This window comes from Thalassophryne amazonica, chromosome 2 (assembly GCF_902500255.1).
Source record: "Thalassophryne amazonica chromosome 2, fThaAma1.1, whole genome shotgun sequence".
In the NCBI taxonomy this organism is placed as follows: Eukaryota; Metazoa; Chordata; class Actinopteri; order Batrachoidiformes; family Batrachoididae; genus Thalassophryne; species Thalassophryne amazonica.
Genome location: NC_047104.1, coordinates 113,112,169 through 113,126,087, shown reverse-complemented (window position 1 = coordinate 113,126,087; position 13,919 = coordinate 113,112,169). Strand labels below are relative to the sequence as shown.

The following is a 13,919-nucleotide window of genomic DNA, read 5'->3' as shown; positions in this document are numbered from 1 at the left end:
TATTTATTAACTACACAGATGTATAATAAAACAAGTGATGACTGGTTTATAACAAAATTGTGACAGAGTTCACATGTGCGTGCGTGAACAGGGCAGGAGGTCCTCAAACTGGGTCCTGGAGAGGTGGAAGTACCGCTGAAAGCGGCCGTCATCCAGATGCAGCTCCTGCAGCAAATAATGAAATTCCCTGAATTGGGAACATCTCATGAAGATGTTGTGAAGCTAGGGATGGCGCCGCTGACGACGTTTGTCAGCTTTCCACAACAAACAGAGCACATCAACTTGCTCCGTGTGATCAAGGTCTGGCATGTTGACTTGACGGCGAGCGGAATGGAAGCTCCTCCTATTTGATGACGCATCGGGGTGAATTTTCACTGCGAAAGCAGAGTGAAACACCGGGCGATGGTGGCGTGTCCATCGCCAGGCGAGGGAGGTGAATTTGTGGCGTCACGTCATCTGGTGTGAATGCGGCATAAAGATTTGATGGCTAAGCAGATTGCCAAAATAGCCTAACTGTGCATTTTGTGGTAAAAGCATGAAATGTGCTATACATATAGGCAAAGTTATTCCAAATCAAATTGGACTTTGGACAATCATGAATTTTCAATATGTTACCTATGGCAGCCAGTTTTCAAGAACATTGAAAAATGCTCCAATCTTATTGAAAAATATACCACATTATTTGTCTGATTATAAGTATTCCAAAAAGGTATAGATCTTTTTGGAGTAGTTATAGTTTGGACTATCTGTGATTGAATGTTTTGGATTTATGGAGTAATACATGCAATCAGAGATTTCTGACATCTGCCAATCCTGATCTGGATCACCTCCAACATTCAGTGGAATCTTCCATGCCATAATATCTATCTGTGCTGCAAATTTGGTGAGAATATGTGAAGTAGTTTTGATGCAATCTTTCAAAGCCTATATAAAGTGAAATCTTGATCCAGAATCCAGATCCGGATCACCTCCAAAATTTAATGGAGTCTTCCATGGCCTAATATCTATCTGTGGTAAAAATTTCATCAAAATCCTGTTTGTACCTTGTAACATTCAGTCATAGATGGCCCAAACTAACCTTTTTTTTTTTTGGAATTGTTGTTCCAAAAAAGGTATATCTGTGTCAGAATTGTTTGAAATGTGGTGTATTTTTCAATGCAGTTGGAGCAGTTTTCAATCTTCATTTTGAAAAATGCTTGTCATGGTCACCATGATGAAAATTCATGATGGCTCAATGTCCACATTTGTTTTGTAATATGATTGGCTACATCTGTGCCAATCATCATGCTTCTATCACCAAATGCCAGTTTCTTATGAAAAAAAATTGTTATGCTGCCCCACTACAACAGGATTTTTAACATGAGTTGTCAACACTGTGCTGCTGTCAGCAGACTTTCATGCTCACATACCCAGTTTTTTTTTTTTTTTAAAACCTTGTGAAGAGACTGTCGCTCCCACCGTAGCTGCACACTCGTGCTCAGCCTGTTAACAGCCTCGTGTTTCGCTACAGACAACAGGCTCAGCTTACTTCTGTATCCAACCACAGAAAGAATCTGTTAAACATTAAAGTAGTTGAGGGCTAAGTGTCCGTTATTTCTTCCCTGTGCAGCTCTGAGCCGACTGAACTGAGCAACATGCTTTGAAGTGCATGTGTAGCCGATGTGGCTGAAGTTCCACCGCTCCAGAAAACAATGAGTATTCTAGATTCCCCCCCTCCCTAAAAACAGTGTTGACTGAATTAATTTGGAACAGGATTAATGTATTTATCCTGCAGGGTTATTAAAGATTATAAATTAGATTATTATTGTTCCCTTTTCACCAGCCAATATAGACATCCTCATATTTTGTAAGAAAAAAATAGATTTTCATGATTTTGACTGGCTATTTTTATTGACCGATACTGGTCATCTTGTAATTTATTACAAGTATTACATTTTAAAATGTTTTGTAAGATATGAGACACCTTGTTTTCATTAAGGACCAAAAAAAGTTAGTTGTTTTCATTGCTTATTAAATTATTTTGAAAACTACAAAGCAAAGTAGCATTTGTCTTTTTTAATTGTTTATTTAATTTTTATGTATTAAATTTTTGTTGATCCGTATCTTAAAAACTGTGTCCGATCCAAATTGGACACAGTTTCACTATTGTTTCAGTGGCACCACGAGTGTTGCAGCACTTGCTGCAAGTGGTTTAATGAGCACAACTTGCATTTGCTCTGACCAAATGCTTCTTTCACTATTGCAGTGCCATTCTTTGTGCTCCAAACAGATTTATCCTTTTCTGCAGACATAGCTTGTCAGCTGCGAAAGCAGCCTCTCATTTCTTTTCAAGGCCACCCTTTAAAACTAAAGCTGGTCTCAACCATGTCTCTCACTTGCAGGTACTCTTTGAAAAATTTGTAGGTTAGTTCCATTGTGTACATCCACATGTCCCAGGTAAATCCCCTGATGGTTTCAAACCTGCTGTGTTTATCAGTAATGTGGCCACACAAGCAATGCACACGGCAGAGCCTTGAGATGTTATGTAATATAGACATGTCTAGAAAACAAACCGATGAACAAGTATATATGCAGAGATGTCGTTATGGTGATATGGTAAATAAACATTTGCTCATATTATGCATGCTGATTGCCGATTGTTCAGCTTTGCAGCCACATAGTGTCAGGGCGACACTTTTGGTGTAAAGCTATGCTATATGGAAACTAACTACAAATTTCTGTTCTTTTGGCCAGCTCAACTCTTCTTTTTCCAGATATTTTGTTGATATTAGTAGGGCATGCATAGACATGATGAATTCAGTCAATGAGTGTCTGCAGCAACTTTTCTGCCAGTGATTCCATAAAAACTGTTATATTCTGTACAGGTGAGGAGGACCAGTGAACCTCTTATTTTGAGCCATTTTGGCATCTCGTACCATAATTTGTGGCGTTTTATTTATATACAAGTTTAAATAGGAAAGTTGGCATTTTGGAGCATGTCTAGACTTGTTGAGACAGGCACATGTAATGTTGGCCTTGCATTTGGATGCAGTTCATAAAGCCCTAAGCCCTAAGGCCCCCTGTCACAGGTCTCAAACAAGCTGTGTCATTTATAAATTATGCTTAAAGGGCATATCTCACGCTAGTCAATACTATCTTATAAAAACTTCTATACCAGATTATAAATCATTTCTTCCAATTCTTTAACTTGTGCAGGCCCTCATATTGCTGATAAAAGCAAAAATATAACACAATGCTAAAATACCCTCGGCTGTATAAGCATAAAAATAGGAAATATAATGTGACCTTTTGACCTCTTAAAGGGGAACAGAAATGCCCACGGATTATTTATGGCACAAATAAACACAAAAAATGCGTTCTTTTGATAGTTCAAGAAACACTAAAGACCATAAAACATCAACAGAAAACCTTGTTTTAGTCGTGGTCCGAGAGGCTTTGACATCGACCGGCTGCCGCCATTTAAGCAGATCAGGCGGGTGACGTCACTGGTTTTGGGAAGATGAGCCTCGTTCTGAGATTCCCTGCCAGAGGCACCAACAAGGAGGTTATATATGACAACTAGAGTCCCGCACTCTCAATGCTGCCTGCTAAACGCGAACGTCCCTTCATGGACAGCGACATGATACCTCCTAACCGGGCAAAATATTGACGAAGTTCCCAGATGTTAATGCATTTTCAGTGGGGATTTGCGACTGAACACACGCAGAAAAACACTCGCAAAATACGTGTTAAAATGCCATTCTGACCTGGATATCGAGCCAGTAAAATTAATTAACATTAAATCATGTCAGGAAAGTATTAAACTTACACCCACAGTAGAGCTGCGTATTGCGGCGTGTGTGGCTATTTTAGTACGCCTGGAGTGTGCGCGTACCTCGAGTGTTCATTCTGTTCGTATAGGTGCGTGTTTGTGTGCACAGCGTGTTTCTTTTGCTGCAAAAAAGCCATTTCCCCCCCTTTTTTTTTTTCAGTGGGATTTTATCGTGTGTGTGTTCATGTGTGCACACAGTTGCGTGTGCCATCTTGCACCAGTTCAGTGCTATTTTCTGCCTTTGTGAAGTGCGCTCTGAGAGAGAGGGAGAGTGCGCGCGCGAGAAAGATCAGTTTTATTTTAAGCAGTCTCTCTCTCTCTCTCTCTCTCTCTCTCTCTCTGAGCGAGAGATTTTATTTAGAGGAATCTGAGTGAATTTGAAAGCGCTCTCGTGCTCGCGCGCTCTCTCTCTCTCTCTCTCTCTCTGTGGGTGTGTGTGTGTGTGTGTGAGAGCGGTTTTATGTAATGATGCGGCACTGAAACAGTCCTCGTCCAGTATGATAAAGTGAAGCAACGATCTCGCAGTATTTATAGCTCCAGAAGAACAACAGGGAGATGTGAAGTTGCGCACAGTCCGTGTTGCAGCGCGTGGGCGGGCTCACAATAGCGGACAGTAGCATGGCGCTGCGTGGACTCCCGTGGAGGCTCCATGCTGTGCTGTACGCTGAAGAAAATTAAACAGGTTTAATTTCTTCCATCCTACGCGCGTAGCCCTCAGCATACTGCTACGTATTGAGAAAAAACTCCTCGTGAAGTGGGCGGAGAGCTGCTCATTACAGCATAGACGATACGCTGTAATGAGCAGCTCTACGAATACGTCACTGTGAAAGCCCCATTAGAGCCAGTCCATGTCAGGGCTCTCCCATTAATTCGGTCCAACAGCAATCACCAGTGAAACCCGCTGTCACTTTCTCTACAACTCTCCATGGTCGCACTTAGAAACATGGAGGTGGATTCCTCCACCAGACGCACCGGCTCTGCACGTGGCAGTTTAGCTTAGCATGACATGACACAGCACGTCAAACACAGCCGGTTCCAGGCTTTCGGTAGAGGCAATACGCTTTGAGAGTTCTCCTGGCCTCACAAATGGAAAGGATAATCTGTTTTTTGAAGCTGTGGTTGTTTAATTTCTGCAGTCTGTCCTAAAGGCGCAGGAAATAAAAAAAGCTCTACTTTTCCTCTCAAACGCTTACCTGTAGGAAAATTGCGCAACAAATACACACATGACTGGTTTTCATGGACACTCCCAAAACACACCTGTTCACCATTTTGACACATTCCCTGTCAAAGTCCACAAAAAACATAGATTTTGAACTGTAAAAACTTGATTTTATCGTTCACACAAACACATTGCAGAAGTCTCTCTTGGTGGCGGTTCCAAACATGATATCATGGAAGTCAGCATTTCAGGCAGGCTGTCAAATATGAGTGTTCAGCAGCAGGTGAAATCAGGCTAAATTTCCTGTGTTTAAAAACTTCTGAGGGCATATGGCACCAACAATAAAATGCAGTACACAAATATTTTCATAATTCTTTATTTATTTAGAATAGTCAGCTCATTTGACATTTAATTTTCCAGAGATATGAATTTTAAAGCCAGAGAATGCCTGTGAAAACATTCATCACACTCACCTGTGGCCAGAGTTCACCAGATGTCCATGAAGAACTTGTGCTTGGAGGAGATGGATGCTTCTGTTGTTTAAATCCTCAAGGAGAGCAATCAGAAAAAGAAAAATGCTGCACACCTTGACAGGACTAGACTTCCATGGTGTACACACAAAGATATCACACAACACTGGAGGGGACAGGAAAATATATATATAACCGCTATGTGTGCACACACCATATAATCTGTTCCCACAGTTTGGATGGATTAATTTGTACGCACAAGTTAAATAATTAAATTATTTGCTCAAGACACTCATTTATCTGCATGCAGGCATGTCTCTGAGTAAACAAACCTCTTTCCATGCTTAATAAATATATTTTTGTGGTATAATATCCAAACACATAATAATAATGCTCACAGTGTATTTTGTAGGCACAGAGTAAGTGTTTGGAGTGCATTGAATTGTAGGCTCTGTATAATAAATAAATTAAATAAATATATATATATATATATATATATATATATATATATATATATATATATATATATATATATATATATATATATTTTTTTTTTTTTTTTGGTCTCACTGTGGACATCTGGATGGAGTGAAGACAGGGCCAGCCTTGTGCTGGCTTCCTCCTCTGCTTGGAGTAGAGCTGAAACAACTAATCGAGTTAATCAATTAAAATCAATTATTAAAATAGTTGTCAAGTAATTTAGTCATCGATTAGTTGCTAAATAACTTTGTTTTACCGCAAATGTTTCGTTTTTTCCATATAATCAACCGAGCTTTGCTTTGCTTCGAGCTGCTGCTTTATTGGTTTTATTTGTTTTATTTCGCTTTATCTTAATTTTTCCCCACTAAAACCCTGAAGAGCATATGTCTGTGAGGAATATTTACCTTTTTTATGTTAAACTTACCTGTTATGCTCTTCTGAAACAGTTGATAGATGTATTTTATGCTAACGCCGATACTAACGCGTTAGCATGTCTATGGCTTTTTCAATGTTAAAGTTAGCATTAAGCTGCTGGCATTTCAGCAAGTTTGTGCATTTGTTTTCTGTATAATAATTAATGGCTCAGTGTTTGTTGTCGTAAGAGTCAAATGTATTACAAATTATAATTTTTATTTTATTTATATATTAATAATAAAAGCAAAAATAATAATAGTAATAATAACTAACAATGCTACAATACAATTTTAGTGAAAGAGACGAGTCATTTGTGTCATTGTGAAACGACCACATAGGTTATACAGAGAATGTTGCACATATGAGTCAGGCTACAGTTTTTGAGTTAGATTTTATGGTTAACTGGTTATGCTAATTGCTCATTTGCAGCAACAAAAATACCTCTTTTTTTCACCATATATTTTATAACATTTATATGTTTCAATGTTGTTTTATGGCAACTCAGCACTTTGATAAAGCAATACCATTTGACATTATTTTTGTTCTTTATTATAAACCATTTTATTCTTTATTATTTTATATTTCAGCAGCCAAGGGACATTTGACGATTTGTTGATTTTCAAGTATTAAGTTTTCAAATAATATTCTGTTGTTAAAGTGATGGAAGGAGAGAAAAATTGTTTCCCTGGCACATCTTTAAAAAAATTCCCCGCTAATCCGATTAATCATGTCGAAATTCCATCAGATTCATCGATGATCCAAATACAGTGGTCCCTCGCTATAACGCGGTTCACCTTTCGCAGATTTTTTTAGTCCAATTTTGCATGCTTTTTTTTTTTTCTTTTTTTAAACAGCGCATTGTGTTCTGCGTCCTCATCAAGCAGGCCGGTCGCGGCACCGCGAAGGGAGAGTACGCGCATTGTGTTCTGCGTGTCTGTTTATAAGAGTCTTCTCGCCCAGAAGAAAAAAGAGCGCCAACAACTACCCATAACTGTGTTCTTCACTCGGAAAAAGACGCCTGCAGCAAGGTAATAGTTTGTTGCAGCCCTAGCTTGGAGAGGAGTGGGTGGGGAGCAGAGCACACAACAAATTATTTTCTGGTTCTGCAAACTCTTGATCATGTTGATGTGTTTATGATGGAGCATTATCACGTTGTATTAGCATGTATTTTGTGGTCAGCTAAAAATTTCTTCCTTGTACGCTCTGAACTGCACCTTCTGCAAGAGCTGCTCATGCAAATTAAATAATATGCCATCAATTATATTGTTTTTATAGCAGGATAACAAAATGTGACTGGTGGAAGAATTTCTCCTACTTTATCAATAATTTTATGGCTCACCCCTATATGGTTGTGATGACAAAATAACACGGGTTAAAATAAATAAATAAATACTTACATAGACTGAGAACTGATGTAGGGCAATTTTGGGGTGCTGAATCCAAATCTTAGCTCAAATTTCCAGTATCACATCACGTTTTTTTGCAATCTGCATGTTCCTTATTGATGGATTGTGCAAAAGTTGCTCATTCATTCATGAGTTTGACGCCACTATTCATGCACAAAAGCAGCTTCAAAAGCATAGTTTTTAAACCAGGTTCGCAAAATGTGAACAGGAGCCGTAATATCATTTATGGTGCCGAAGAGGTGTGCGAGTCTGCAGCTTTTGCTTCAGTGCTTGATACGAGAAATATGTTTTCATATCTCAAAACGTGATGTGATTGACAAAAACAAACACCAGATTCAGATTTAACACCCCCAAATTACCCAAAATCCATTGGAAAAACTCCATCCATCCATCCATCCATCCATTTTCTTCCGCTTTATCCAGAGTCAGGTCGCGGGGGCAGCAGCTCAAGCAAAGCCGCCCAGACCTCCCAATCCACACACATCTCCCCCAGCTCCTCCGGGGGAACCCCAAGGTGTTCCCAAGCCAGCCGAGAGATGTAGTCCCTCCAGCATGTCCTGGGTCTTCCCCGGGGCCTCCTCTCAATGGGACGTGCCTGGAACACCTCTCCAGCGAGGCGTCCAGGGGGCATCCGGAAAAGATGCCCGAGCCACCCCAACCGACTCCTTTTGACGAGAGGAGCAGCGGCTCGACTCCAAGCTTCTCCCGAGTGACCGAGCTCCTCACCCTATCTCTAAGGGAGCGCCCAGCCACCCTACGGAGGAAACTCATCTCGGCCGCTTGTACTCGCGATCTCGTTCTTTCGGTCATGAGCCAAATCTCATGACCATAGGTGAGGATCGGAATGTAGATCGATCTGTAAATCGAGAGCTTTGCCCCCCTACTCAGCTCTCTCTTCACCACGACGGTCCGATACAGCGACCGCATCACTGCAGATGCTGCACCGATCCGTCTATCGATCTCACGCTCCATCCGTCCCTCACTCGTGAACAAGACCCCAAGATACTTAAACTCCTCCACTTGAGGCAAGGACACTCCACCGACCTGAGGAGGTCAAAGCACCTTTATCCGGTCGAGAACCATGGCCTCGGATTTGGAGGTGCTGATTTTAGAAGCTGGAAAAACTCCATGCAAGAAAAATCATGTTGGTCAGTATAATTGATGCTTTAAGAAAAACAGTGATACCAATGTGCCATTGGCACAGTGTGTATGCATCATAAACAGATAAAACTGAAAATTAGGGATGGGGCTGATTCGATCCAATATTTGTATGAGGTCCAATAATGACACAATTCACATATCTGTTATCGGAGGGACAGGACTGATCCACTTTTCAGTCCAAGACCTGATCACATCATCAAATGAATACATGATGTGGTGAACCCACTTTGCTTCTGAATTGGCAGGGTGGAAATTATAATAATAACCTTCAACATGCTAGTTGTCCGACTGGCAAAAACTGAGCAGAAAGGTCAGTTTGTGCTGCACTTTTCCTTCATTTTCAAAGGTGTTGCGCATCCTGCACTGCAGCTTCTGTATGAGAAGAGGCTTAATGCAGGTGCTGCTGCCTGACAGGAGGAAAAAATTCTTGAGAACATTGTGCATATTTAATGAATTAACAGTTGGTGAAAAAAGTAAGATGTCTCTGTGCATAAAAAGTTTACTGCAGTTCTTTGCCTTTTTGTGCTGAGCACAGACGACTTTTCCTGATCATTCTGTCTTGTCATTTATGATGCTGTCATTTTCATGTTGAGGCAGAAATGAGTTTTATGAAAAATGCTGTGAAACTTTGTATTTCTTCATTTTAAACTGTATCATAGGTTTGTGGTTGTCTGTGGGCTGAAACCCAACGGCAGTGGTCAGTTAATTACTTCTGTATGTGAGGCATGTGCCACACTTCACCCACAACAACAATGTACACATACATACACAAGAAAGACACACATACACAAGCAGAAACACACACGCACACCTCATTGTCATGATTAAGATGTGCTGTCTGTGCGTAAAATGATTCTTTCTCCAAGCATCTGGGGTTACACTCACGGAGAATGAGAGGCTTGAAACTTTTTTGGGACTCCGAGTACAGCCGGTTGTTCTTCACATTGAAAGTTCCTGGTCGAGGATAGGGAAGTGTGGATTAAGGTGCTCGGTCTACTGCCACCACAACCTGGATAAGTGCGAGAAAATTAATGAATGATTGAATTACACAAATGGCAGCATGCCTGTGAACATGCGTACGGGGCAGTTTAATTCTGTAAAATTTTTTGGGAGTAATTATTTCCATGAAGTCTGTGTGATACTTCTAACAAAAATGTGTTTTATTTCCAATGACACCAAAAAGAACCACATTACCCACAATCCTAAATTGAAATGGTAACTTTTCTGATGGGTGGAAGTTGCTGTTAACAGCCAAATTATTATTATTATTATTATTATTATTATTATTATTATTATTACATCCACTGAACAGCAGGATAACCAGTTGTTTTGTTGCTGATGCACTCTGTTAAAATGACATGGGGAATACTGCTGACATGGTCAGCTCAGGGCCTCACCCGACAGAGCAACTCACTGTGCCTGTAAATGGTTTTGCTGCACTGATTTGAATCTAGCATGAGAAGAGTTTACAGAACTTTTTTTTTTCCCCCCCATTTGTTAGCTTTGACATCTTATCCTGTAACTGGTTGTAATTTTGTGCTCAATAACCACCAGCAATATACATGATCAATGGAGAAATTGTCATTGTTTTGGGAAAAAAATTGAAGTTGTAAGCTCAGGTCTGTCTTAATTTTATCCCTTTGTTGTTTGTGACAATTGCTAAATTTTATTCACTAGTATTATTCACTATTTCATGTTGCCATTTAATATAACAAATATTTCAACATTGGACACCTTGTTTTCATTCAGAACCGAAGACAAAACGTACTTGTTTTCATTGATGGTTAAAAGTAGAAAGAAAAATTATGTTTGCTCCCAATCTTTGTTTTTTTTTAATCTTCTTTTCTCTGATGTGATCGCTTAGTAAAAACTGCTCCATATGTTTTGTGATCCATTAGCACAATATTGACCTTGTAATATTGACGTCTCTGCATATACAGTGATGATATATGCCAAAACTTGTACAACCATTTTATATATAATTGTTGTATGCAAAGGTTTGGGCACCCCTGATAATTTTCATGATTTTCCTTTATAAATCATTGGTTGTCTGGATCAGAAATTTCAGTTAAATATATCATCTAGCAGACGAACACAGTGACTACGTTTACATGCAGCCAATAACCCTTTCATAACCGGAATATTAGCAATAACCCGGTTGCGCACGGCCATGTAAACACCCGCAAAAACCCGAATATGCTCATATTTTTAAAAACCCGAATATGACCCCCGGGTTACACCCGAATATCCCCATAGAAAGGAACATTATTTTGTGTTCTGCGCATGTCCTATCCGCAAGGAATCTTGGTCTTTTGAGTACTGCAACTACTTGTATGTGGTACGCGCAACCCACCAGACACCACAGAAGCAGAGGTAAACAAGCATGGGGAAATCCAGACGCGGCAGCACAGCACCACACTTTTGGAGTGAGGAGGAAACCGAGTACTTCATTAGTACCGTGAAAGACATGAATATAATGTCTTTTATTGACTGTAGTAGTACCGAGATAGTGACATTTACAAGAAGGTGGCTGAAAAGTTACACGAAGCAGGATTTGCACGAACGCCAGTCCAAATCAAGCACCGGTGGAAGACGTGCTTCGCTGTTTAGATGGGGATATTCCAAATGATACCAATGACCATGTATACAGGAGTAACTCTGTCTGCTGAAGCATGTAAACGAATTATTCCTAATGATTCCGAAACCGGAATATTGACCTTATCCCAAATATTAAAGGCATGTAAACGTAGCCACTGATATTTAAGAAGTAAAATGAAGTTTCTAGTATTTACAGAAAGTATGCAATAATTATTTAAACAAAATTGGGCAGGTGCATAAATTTGGGCACCCTTGTCATCTTATTGATTTGAATACATTTAACACAAATTATTGGAACAAAAATTGGTTCGTAAGCTCATTGACCCTTGACCTCCTTACACAGGTGAATCAAATTATGAGAAAGGGTATTTAAGGTGGCCATTTGCAAATGTTTCTCCTCTTTGCATCTAATGAGTGGGAACATGGGAGCCTCTAAACAACTCTCAAATGACCTGAAACCAACATCATGGTTTAGGGGAAGGATACAAAAAGCTATCTGAGATTTCAGTTGTCAGTTTCCACTGTGAGGAACATAGTGGGGAAATGGAAGACCGCAGGCACAGTACTAGTTAAGGCCCGAAGTGGCAGGCCAAGAAATATCTCACTTAAGCTGAAGCGAAGGATGGTGAGAACAGTCATAGTCAACCCACAGACCTGCTTCAAAGACCTAAAACGTGATCTTGCTGCAGATAGTGTCTCTGTGCATCATTCAACTATACAGCACACTTTGCACAAAGAGATGCTATAATGCAGAGGAAGCCTTTTCTGCGTACATGTCACAAACAGAGTCGCTTGAGTTATGCTAAAGCACATTTGGACAAGCCAGCTTCATTTTGAAATAAGGTGCTGTGGATTGATGAAACTAAAATTGAGTTATTTGGACATAACAAGGGGCAGTATGCATGCTGAAAAAGAACACAGCATTCCAAGAAAAACACTTGCTACCTATAGTAAAATGTGGAGGTGGTTCCATCATGCTGTGGGGCTGTGTGGCCAGTGCAGGTACTGGGAATCTTGTTAAAGTTGAGGGTCACATGGATTCAGTATCAGCAGATTCTTGAGAACAATGTACATGAATCACTGACAAAGTTGAAGTTGCGCCGGGGCTGGGTCTTTCAACAAGACAATGACCCTAAACACTGTTCAGAATCTACTGAGGCATTCATACAGAGGAACAAGTACAACGTTCTGGAATGGCCATCTCAGTCCCCAGACCTGAATGTTCTTGAAAGTCTGTGGTGTGATTTTAAGTGGGGTGTCCATGCTCGGAAACCAACAAACCTAACTGAACTGGAGATGTTTTGTAAAAAAAAATGGGCCAAAATACCTTCAGCCAGAATCCAGACTGTCATTAGAAGCTATAGGAAGTGTTTAGAGGCTGTTATTTCTACAAAAGGAGGATCAACTAAATATTGATGTATTTTTTCTGTTGAGGTGGCCAAATTTATGCATTTAAAAATTATTGCACAATTTTTGTAAATCCTAGAAACTTCATTTCACTTCTCAAATGTCACTGTGTTTGTCTGCTATACGATATATTTAACTGAAATTGCTGATCCAAAGAACCAATATCATCAGGGGTGCCCAAACGTTTACATACAACTGTGTGTGTGTGTGTGTGTGTGCGCATAAATATATATATGTATATATATATATGTATGTATATATATATGTATGTATATGTGCACACAGTGCACATATATTAGTGCACACCCACACACAGTGGTGTGTTTGCCCCACTGAGCTTTTAAATGTTAGAAATTTTTTAGGACATCAAAAAAACAAAACAAAAAATTCAGGTTTTGTAAATTAAAATTTCAAAAATTATGACCTTTAAACTCACAGTGGAAAGTAATCGCCACATCATGAATTAAAATCAATAAGAATCTGAAAGCCAGAATGATAGTGTGAATAAGTAAGTGCTCCCTTTAGTATAGCACATGTAAATCATCACTTTTACATCCACTTTTCTTCAGACAAGTCATGGGGATGGATACATGAACATTCCCAAACCACTGATTATGTCTTGGACTTTATTTGCATCAATTATGAAGAAACACAAACATTATGGTACTCTATGGTAAATCTGTGTGGAGGCAACAGTTGTCAAAACCTGAGTGACTGTATAAGGAGATTACAGATGAAAGCCACCAATACACCCAGACAACCTTGAAGAAGTTATAGACTTCTGTGTCTGTGATTGAAGACATTGTGCAGAGTGCAAGTTTTGAGTTTTGCGTCACAGCTTCCTCTACACAGCTTCATGATGAAGTGTTGTAGTGGAGTGTTTATCTGTTTTGTTTAGGGCTGCAGCTAATGATTATTTTAGGAATTGAGTATTCTGGCGATTAATCGACTAAAAAGTACTTTTGTATTTTTTAAACAACGTAAATAGTCCACAGCTCTCCCTAAGCAATGGC

The 13,919-nt window shown here is 39.7% G+C and overlaps 1 protein-coding gene across 4 annotated transcripts in view; it reads left to right on the top strand.

Annotated features, from left to right (window-relative positions):
• ankrd11 (ankyrin repeat domain 11) overlaps window positions 1-13,919 on the top strand; it is a 373,174-nt gene that overhangs the window by 79,281 nt on the left and 279,974 nt on the right. The window contains exon 1 of one of the 4 annotated variants that reach the window (XM_034192115.1): window positions 6,943-6,957. The exons of the other annotated variants lie outside the window; for them this stretch is intronic. The gene's annotated coding sequence lies outside the window, so the exon portion shown is untranslated. Of the gene's footprint in view, window positions 1-6,942; window positions 6,958-13,919 lie in introns of those variants that run through there. 4 annotated transcript variants of the gene reach the window in all.